Genomic DNA, 11,129 nt, shown 5'->3' on the forward strand with positions numbered 1-11,129 from the left:
ATTATCAGCGTATAGCGAAGACGGAAAGAGTACGTGGAAACCAAGGGATGAGAGCGAGGGAGATAGTGCTCTATCGAACGGATAATGGATCGCGAGGAGTGGGTGAACTCATGTCTCGTATGTAGGCAAAAGGTGCTTCATGTTTTTGTTTCTCGTGGACACTCACCAGGGTGCCCGTGGGTAACGGATTCAAGGGGGGGAGGGTGCAAGTAAGTATGACCAACGTGGAAAGTATTGGAGCAGGTGGATTAATCGATAGAGCGACGTGAATGAGGGTAGAGAATGTTTTTAGTTTGCCATGGCTGGATTTTGTCGTCCTTAAGATTGATGAAAACAGTTTTTTCTAATGTAAGTTTTTATTTCTTGTTCTCCAGAAATATCATTGCGTGTAAGAACTAACGTAAATCATAAAATAAGATTTTAAATAATGACTAATTACAGATTTCACCTCGTCAATTAAATATACTTGAATACGTAAACATTAGAAATATATAGAATAGAAATTATAGAATAGAAATATATAGAATAGAAATTTTACTCTTTTTCATTATATTATATTATATATATACAAAAATTGCAAGATAAATATATAAATAAATATAACTATATGTAACTGTAATAATTATATAATACTGTAATAAATATTATTACGTTGCTACTATGAAGCACATTAAATAAGCAAATTTAAATAAGATATTTTAAATAATAACTAGAGTTAAATATACTATAAACTATAAGTGTAATAAATCTAGTAATAAAAAATTAATCTTTGGCTTTATTATACGATCAACGATCATATAGTACATTAGATTTCAAAGATTTTTATTGAAATAGTATATTTTTTGCTAGGACAGATAGTTACATGCGTTTGCTATCTCATGTCAAAATTGTAAAACAAAATCTATCTAACATAAATCCTGTTCCAATTCCATGCTGTTCGTATCACAACAAGGTTCCATCTGTTGGTGCTTTTTATTATGCGCGGAGGGATACAACGGCCTGTAAAACTCGCAATTTGATTCCTAAATTTACGACACGATTGTATGGTAGATTGAGATCAATGGTAATGCTGACACAGGAAAAATCCTATTAAAAACATTTGCAATATCAGTACATACAAGAATTTATTTCCTCTTTATTTATTGATGACATTTAATTGTGTAATACCTCATGTTTATGCATTATTTCGAATGCATCAGTTGCATCATTTAGTATTTACTCACAGATATTCGTAATATAAGACATCGTTCTATTAATATTCATTACCCTGGAGATCTCTGGGCGATATAAAATATTTGCGATTTATTTTATATTATACACGGGATATTTTTTAATTAAATCTCATTTTTTAAGTAAATCTCAATTAAAAATTCTATGTACGTGATCTTTTTTCTCAACAGTTTTGCAAACGCATTTCTAATTTTATTAAACTAGAGAATGTTCTGCATTCGAAGTATGGAATTTCTTCCTTTTATATTATGCAATTATGCACATAACATGCTGCGCGAGTGTACGACTTTTCTAGGCTCTAGAATCTAGAGCAAAGAGACCTCTAGGTATCTCTAACCGTTAGATTGCTTGTGCAGATGAAATTACACTAACATCAAGGCGAACTTATAATGTCGAACCTTCCTTATCTCTAGAGAATAAAGTCGAGCAAGCCGATACTGATATTCTAGAATGGCATCTTCTAGTTTTATCAATACATATTTACTTGATATTCAGGATTCGATTTTAAGTTGGTATATTATATATATATATATATATGTATACACACACATTGAATAATATAATTTCCTTGCTACGGCTCTCTCTCTCTCTCTCTCTCTCTCTCTCTCTCTATTTCTCTTTCTCTCCCTATCGTATCTATCGTATCTCTCCCTATATCGTATTTATCTGTGTTCGATAGACTGTGAACACAGGTATACTGCTCAAAGATTGGAGGACGGTCCGCTATAATTTACAAGTTAGTATTAACTAGACGTTACAGCTTTACTTATCACGACAGAACTTCTAAGGATTAATATAGATGGGGTTTAGACCGGATATTAGGTGATAAAATCGATCGCCACTAGGGTTTTAGTACTGTATGAATATAGGTTCAAAATTAATAATTAATTAAGATTTATGATAATGAAATAAATTAATTTATTCTTAAATAAATTTATTTGCTACTTAGTTTGCTATTTATAGTACGAGGGATCGAATATCTCGATATCTCTCTTCAATCTCTCTTCAATCTACGAAGATAATTTTAAGACATTGTTTGAAAGATTTTTTATGAGCGATTGTTAGTAATTATAACAATGGCTTAAGTCAACGAAGTTGATCAGTTACGAGAGAAAAGAACTACGTATCAAACCGTCTGTAACAGAAAGACATACAGTGTACTAAACTTTGTTTACTGAAGTCTTAAGTTATCTAACAGTTTAAGTAATTTAAGTAACTTCAACAGTCCACTTTACACGGATAATATATTTTATAATGGAATTTTCCTGTAAATCTTTTCAAGATTCTAACGTTTCTTAACGTAAAATTCTTTTCAATATATTTTTATAACATTAACAATCAATATAATGATGTACCGTAAAATTTATACAATAATATACATATTCCGTAGTAAACACGAGATAATATTTTAATGCAACATAGCTTCATTAGTTTCTCAGAGAAGACTTTCGTGTTAATGATTCTAGTCCTTCCTGTGTATAATCTCAAGATGGGTAAGAGATACTCTTTGGAAGTTATTAAACTATTTCGCTAATTGTAGGAAGCTAAAGTCAGAGACTGCCAGAAAATAAATACTGTGGCTCGCGAAATCCTGATACTATTGTTGTTGAGATAGGATAAGAATACCGATATCGAAAACTGATTTTTAAAATTCGAGATGGTTGTGAAATGGTTCGAGATGGTGCGAAATATAGTTCTTATAGACAGTACGAAATTTAAGTTTCTATGCAGCTGTGTATCTGAAGATCGAATTTGTTCGCTAGAAGAAATATTTATATCGGAAAAACTTGAGAACGGGCATTGATTTCGTATGACCGCGAATTTCTTATGCTTGCGACGAACTTTTCCACGCGATTCCAATGTACAATGGATTTTTCCTGACAAAAGTCTTATTGACTTTTTGTATTAGCCTTCGCGCTTGTAAAGTAAAAATAACTTCGAATTTTGTGCGTGCCTTTCTATAAATAAATTAAATATTTCAGAGATAACAACATTTCTAGGAAAATATTTCATTTGAATATACTTGTCAAAAAAGAGTCAATTATATTTATTTTTATATATGAATAGTTTATATAAAATATATTATAAATTATTTTCTTTTCGTTCTTTTCAAAATATTAAGTATAGCAGCAAAATTCTATTTTATTTTTAAAATTTTTAGGGATAAATGAGGCAGCTGCCAGATTATTCAGAAAGGTAAAGAGCAGTAATACCTTACTACTTACATGCGAAATTAATTTATGACGTTTGGCAGAAACGTTTGGTAATTAATGGAAAACTCATCTCTTCTATTTAAAAAATAGAAGAGTTGTCTTCTAGTGCTTACCTTAAAGAATTCAGAGTGATATTTCATTTATTTCATAAAAGATTCTAATAAAACTTAGAACATCAGAAAAGAATCACTGTCTCCAATAATAAAAAGATAGTTTATAACTTTATATAGATTACGTTTAGCTATTATACTGAATTACTTGCATATTTATAAATCAATACTTTAACGTAAATCTCACGGGAATAAAACAATAATGGAAAATATACTTTAATACTTGAATTTATTGAAGCTTTATAATATTTGTATAAATTTTAGCGTAAAATTTATTTAAAATTTAATTTAATTTAATTTAATGTCGAGTGATATATGGATTTATAAAACAATAAAATCCTTTAATATTTAATTAATGGAAAACTCGTCTCTACGTGAAATAAATAATTCTTTTATAATACATGTAAATATGTAAATATATATATACATACATACGTTGTATATAATATCATAATTTAATTTGTTGATATTAAACAAAAAGCGATGCAAAACAAGAATAAATTATATGGCTTATTAAAAACCTTAAACGTAACAAAAGCAATTTTCAGGAAAAAATAAAAGTTCAATAGTGTATAAGAAACTTGAACTCATTATATTTATCCGTTAATCATTGTCAAGTGCACAGATAAGTTTGAAACAAATTGCCTTCTTAATTCTCATATAATTTAATAATGTTCAGGACAATCAAATGATTAGTGGCATTTAAAGGTTTGTCCTTTATAATGCAGTTTGAATATTAATCGCGCGGATGTTTCATTTCTCCGTATCTGTATCGATCTAACGAGAATCGCATTTATAACATTTATTTCTGCTTTCGAACAAGTGCAAAGACAAATTATTTATTGGTGCTCTTGACATTACTTTCTAGCCACAAATTTAATTAAAAACATAATTGTAAACTATGCCTCCGTATGTATTTTTCGAATCATGAAATAGTCATTGTATAATATTTTAGTATTTTTCTCTAAAGATTAAATAGGTCGAAAATTTCAATATGAAAATGTCATAGTTATATGTGTTTGAATTATAAAAGAGCGAAGTTATAATTGAAGAATCAATTAATTCTTCCTTAATAAAAATTTCTGATTGTGAATAAAATTAATGATTACCTTAGACAACGTTATCATTTATAAAACGAATCGCGAAATATGTTCTAATATTCCCCATCCGTCAAAGTTTATTGAGAAAATAAGGAGTTGAATATTCGGTGCACATATATCTTTATCTATAAGATATTATATAGATATTTTAAAGTAATAACAAACGGTCAGCCTTGTTACGTTTTAGACATATCGCATTATTATTCAACATTTGAGCAAGATGCGAATCATTCCATATTATCCATGAGCGTATCAGGAGGGAAGAGAATTGGAGGATTCAATCTCTCTCTCTCGAAATTTTTTATTTATTTTTTCATTTAATTATAAAAATGCAACTTTACTTTTGACAGTAATTTTTTGTCACATAAAATATTTTTTCTCCCCATTACGACCATGTAAGTAATTTTGTTTACGTAACTTAACTTAAAAAAAATCGCTAAAATTATTACAATTCAAAAATTTGCCTTTGAAACGAAAATGACAAAAATAACATTTGTGATTACGTTAAGAATTTATTTTTTTTATTGATATTATTTTATTAGTCAATAATTATCTGTCGAGTTGAAAAATAGTTTTTCCCTCTTTTTCTAGGAAACTTAATTTCTTAAGTTGTGTCACTTTTGAAATAAGAGAGCGATATATAGTTCGAGATAATAGTTACAGGTTCTTGGATTCTTATATTATATTATAGCAATATATTTACGACTTTGAAAACTGTCTACGTGCTACATAAAATTTATAAATCGTCCCGTATTTCCGGGTTAGACTCATTACCGTTTCATCAATCTCAAATGAAATTTTAATTGTGTATGAAAATATTTGTTATGTGCTTTTCTCGCGCATTAATCATAATTAAAAAGTAAAAAGTAATGTATTTGCGTAAGAGATAAAAAAACGGTGTTTAAATTATTTTATAATAAAATTTTGCCCTACTTTTTAAATTTATGTCTGACATCAAACAAGCTGTGTAATCACATACGAATGTTCATATATGATTGATCTACTACAAAGAAAAAAAATCTTATCAAAGGAAAGCGAGGCAGTTTTGAAAAGGTTTGTGGTTCGATAATAGTAAAAATGACGTATTTAAGCTCTACTGCAAGCCTCTTGAAATTTGTAATTTCAAACAGCTGTGTTCGGAAAATTACCGAGTCAGCGATTTCGTGAAGCTTTTGCGATTCTCAAATCACGAGGTACTATTGGAGACAGGGGAAAAATTCTTTGACGACTTATTTACGGTCTCGTAATACGAAATGACGATCAGTGCCTAGTTTCTGCGCGGTGGTTCTCGTGCAGTTTCTGCGAATACGAAAGATTCTAATATGGATTCTATTTTACACTGCGCGATGAATATAAAAATCTTTATAAATGAGCTCTTATAAATCGGGTATCGAATGCACGTTGCTGTTTTATTTCAAAGAGAAATCAGAAAATCCTGCATATGATAGTAAGAAAAATCAACTGGCGTATGAAGTAAATGTGTTTAGGAAAGAGTTTATTCTCGTAACTTAACTGCATGATTTGTCGCGATGTACATACCACATGCATCATTGAAATTGCGCAGCATGGTTAAAGATTAATTACACTGAAGCCCGGGAAATTCTACCTCTCTTTATTTTTTGATCACGTCCTATGAATATTCATTTTCCTTCTCATTGAGTACATTTGCATATGCTTACGATAAAATGTTAATCGGTGAGTGTTTTACAAGCTACATTCAATGCAATCCCTGTTGACACGAAGTCGATGTTGTTATTTATCCCATCAACTTTGTTTACTTTGAATTAAAAATAGTCGCAAAATTATTTGCAATGACGCATTTCCGTATTCTCTAGCAAAATTATTTAGATATGACATAGTTTTTGTCATCAAATATTTACATATTATTTGCTATAAATGTGTATGCTATCCAAAGATATCCTTTTCGTTCATGTTGCATCATAGTCGAACACATAGTGAAAGCAAGAACGTGCATTGTATACTTTTCGAAACTACCGACAGTAAATTATTTTTCGATAGATCGTGAAAGATTTTCTTCGCCATTTATCGCGAGTAATCCTATGATATATAACGCGACTCGAATTCACTTTACACTATTCACTTCATGTGATAGTGTATCTTTTCTATCTTTGCAACAGTTCGGAGACAAATGTTTTTCCAATAAACTGACCGTCGTAAATAATACACTATCGTCGTGGCAATTAATTTTTTCGATGAGGAAATTAAGAGAGCTCTATAATCACTCTGCAGGCGGAGATATTCGCTGAATGAACTGTCGTATCGATTAATCGATTGCTTTATTATTTGATGAACTGTTTTTTGTTGCAACACACCTACTTTTTCCGCAATCAATTATATTTTAATTGTGAAAAGATCGTCATCCACACATAGGTCTATTATCCCAATATTTCGATACACCCATCGAGACAATTACAGGTCGTTAATGTGTGGATCGAATATAATCGGTAGCGATATTGATATTCTCCTTCCGCGTGCGCGCATTTGGCAGCCGATATTCCGTTCCTACATTGACGCTCGTTGCCGAGGCGCTATAAATTCGCATTCGATTACATTGCCACATGCACACGCTCGAGAGAACAGATACGTACGGAATCAAGTGTGCGCGCGCGGATACTAGTATGCATCTACCTTATTTGCACGGAGCTTCGAGTATCATGTCCATCTACAGATGCGATGGTGATATTCTCCGTAGTTTCCACTGATGCGCATCAAGAACATTCATGCCTGATATTGGTTAAAGCGCCAAATTGGTATGCATTTGTACTTACAATTAGATACATATAAAATGGATTATTACGGGTACATACACATATTGATTACTATTAGCTCGATAATCGCCATGCTTCAATAGATTTTTCACTTTGTCCAGAATTTATTGAGTTGAAGCCAAAGATCTTATAAAATAGTATGATAGAGTAATCGAAAGAGTGATTTATAAGGTAAAAAAAAATTATTTTGAAATCCAAAGTATAAAAAAGAAGCTTTGCTAGTATTTACTCTGAGCTTATTTCGATAAACAAAACTTAGATAATTGGTATCGCGTAAAAGATTTAAATTGTAGATTATCTTTTTATTATTTTATCATAATTTATTGTTCGAAATTTATTTCTGTTACGCATGATCTTCTGTAATATTTTGTTTTTAATTGTCGGCTTGGAAACTATGACATGTAGAGAAATTTCTGGCAGTATGAAGTTTATGTTAGCTTCACGTACTAACCTGTGCCTGTGGTCTGAAACCGTATTACTTAGGCAGCATGATGTGCTGGTATCTAGAGAGGAAGAAAGAGGGGAGAGAGAGAGAGAGAGAGAGAGAGAGAGAGAGAGAGAGGAACGGTCTTATTACTGGCCTGCAATCTCTCGACGAACTACCTAGGCCAAGTCGAGCAGTATCAGGTGCTTCCATTGCGTAATAATAGGAAACCAACGGAAAGTGCAACAGGAAGGCAGATGGTAGGCAAAACCACACATAACTTCATCCAAGTTAACGATTGATTATCGATATACTGTGCAAGTTTGCACTTTATCAGCCTGTAGTACGATATATTTAACATTTATATCCTTAATAATTGTAATATGTGTCCTTATGTTCTCAAAGAGATTATATACAATTAAATAAAAAAAAGAAGAGTATCGTTTTTCAGGATACAACTTAAAGCGTTTTATTCGTCGTTTTATAATAGTTTATTGTATTACAATTATAAATTTGAATTTCTTCGCATAAATCTTTATGTGAAAAGATATATTTCCTAGAATATTTCTGCATTTAGATATTTAGAGGAGATTTAAAATTAATTTTATATTGATAATATATGAATTTGTTAATTATTGTAGTTTAGAATAAAAAATAAGGAGTATTTATTTAATACTTCTATTAATTGATAAATAGTTGTCGGCTTTATTTAATGTTTTCCTAATTCTAAATTCATATCATACTACATATTGTGGATTAAATTCGGTTTGCGAACTATGGATCATGAGCAATCACTCTGATTAGCTGATCAAGGATTCGCAGTTTGTAATTTGAATACAATCCACATCTATAATGCGTAATATGGCACAAACTCTAAGTATTCGCAATTTAATGGTGAATTTAGTCACTCGCTCTACATTGGGTTAATACATATAAAGGTTGCTTTATACATATAATCTAAATGCATTGGCATAATTTAATCAACTTTGATGTTGAAGTAATACATGTCTATTCTGTTAAATAACGTGACAATATCATTATTGGATATTTAATTGTTTAAAATATTTACATGCTTTTACATTTCACTTCGCTAATTTCATGTATAACAGCTTTTAGTATGCAAGGGAAGCCCGGATAAATCGAACACTCTGGGCAAAGCGAATATTTTTTATTTTCGCTTATCTATTTGAGATAATGTTATGAATCCTCTAACTATTGAAGGAATGACCGACCGGCGATGCCATGAAAGTGCGAAACAACATATGATTGCGCTCGTTTGTGTTTGATAGAGAAATAAAAGAAATTGTGTGTTTTTGTGATTTTCGCTAAGGTACATAGCTTAATTATAAGCACCAATTGTTTCTAAATAGTGTGAATGATTTTTTATAAGAATTCTTTGTCTTTAAATGTGTATTCAAGGTTAAAATTTTTCACTTGTCGCTTAGACTTATTCTAACCTTTCCAAATTAACGCCAAGTAGATTCTTTGGGCAAAGTGAATAGGGGTAAAGCGAATGACCCATCTTTTTTACTCGATATGTGATTGCACTAAAAATATCGGGAAGGCAGAGGAACAGACGATCTTTCGAGTGAACGGAAGGCACATGATTGTTTATCTCACTTTTATTTTTTTTTCACAATGCAGTATGATATGCGTTTTGAAGAATACACTGACTCACTGTCCGAAGACTGGATCCAGTGCAGTCAGTGCCAGAGGATTTGGCAGTTACTTTAGTGATGACTGCCGACACTGATGTTGCTTTTTTTAATTCCATTCTCGTTGCTCAAATGACCCATTTACTTTGCCCAGGGAGGTCGGGCAAAGCGGATGGTTTCTCTTTTTTTTTACTAAAAGTTTTGACTAAAAAGACATTTAAATGTTCAAATTTTTTAATTTAATCTTATTTTATCTCAAAGTTGATTCTATAATGAAGTTATGAGAATAAAAAAAAGTTTCTGGATCTTAATTTTATCTATGTCTTTTTTTTCCCAAACCTTAACACATCCACATTGCCCGGGCTTCTCCTACTAATCTAGTGTAATGCAAGTGATCGAATTCATTACAAGCTTTAGATGTTCGCAGTTTCCCCACTCTCCCTTATTATTTGCTTTCTTATAAATTATTTTTGAAATCTATTTCAAGTGTAATTAAAATCTGGCGGATAAAGATGTTAAAGATATGCAGCAATATGATTTCTCGTACTTGTAATTATAAAATTATAGGATTGCTAAATGAAGCGTTTCACACATTCTCACATTATTTGCATCACTAATCACACGATAAATTAATTCAGCGATTATACATCAAGTGAAGCGAAACGCGATCACTCAAACGCGATAACGCGAAATTGTGGCGCGACGCCGAATTGTTTTATATTTTTCACGCGCGCGCGCGAAATCGGTATTTTTACAATACGGATTTTTGTCTTTCGCTTATGGCATCCTCTTTTCAAAAGTTTTCTGAAACATGACATGGCAACGGGCCAATCACGGAATTTGAACCAGAACGAATTTTATACGCTCGATCGCTCAAGCAGATGAGGCCGGCTATTAAACTGAATGATATAATTTATCGTGGATTCATGACTAGCATCAATTTACGATATATTTCATTTCCGATCATTTTTTTTTTACAAAAAAGATTAGATTCAGGAGAGTTGAATTTCGATATTTATAGAAAAACTTCGAAAAATTCCAATCGTTGGAGTACAGTAAATAACTTCGATCAATTGCGCCTATTATTTTTTTATCTATAGAGTATCTAATAGAGATACAAACTTTCAAAGAGCTATTAATGGAAGAAGGAATTAATTTACAAAAATTTTTTGTAAGCGATTAAGTCTTTTAATTAAGCAATAAGTTTTTTGTAAGCAATGACCCAATTTCACTCAGATTATAATATTTCTTCTATAGACGTCCTTTTAAAAAATGCTTATTTGCCTGCTGGAGTTTATATTGGAGCAGGTCGAGCATACTCGTGATCTTCTATATGTTTAATAAGGGTGCAGTACTCCAACCAACATACAACACTGGTGCTTTGAAGGGTGCTTTTCCCAAGTCGTGGGGGATCTTATGTATTTACTCGGTAAAGAGGGATTTAATTAAGTGGCTTATAGAGCACGCACGTTAAGATAAATTACTAACTATACTTGTTAAACTGTATATAGCGCATATATAGTTTAACAAAGTATATACAAAATAAAAAAATCATTAAATTAATTCGATAATGTATGTAGGAAAAATGTAAAGAGAGATCGACATATT

The sequence above is a fragment of the Mycetomoellerius zeteki genome, unplaced genomic scaffold (assembly GCF_001594055.1).
Source record: "Mycetomoellerius zeteki isolate Tzet28-1 unplaced genomic scaffold, Tzet1.0 scaffold61, whole genome shotgun sequence".
In the NCBI taxonomy this organism is placed as follows: domain Eukaryota; kingdom Metazoa; phylum Arthropoda; class Insecta; order Hymenoptera; family Formicidae; genus Mycetomoellerius; species Mycetomoellerius zeteki.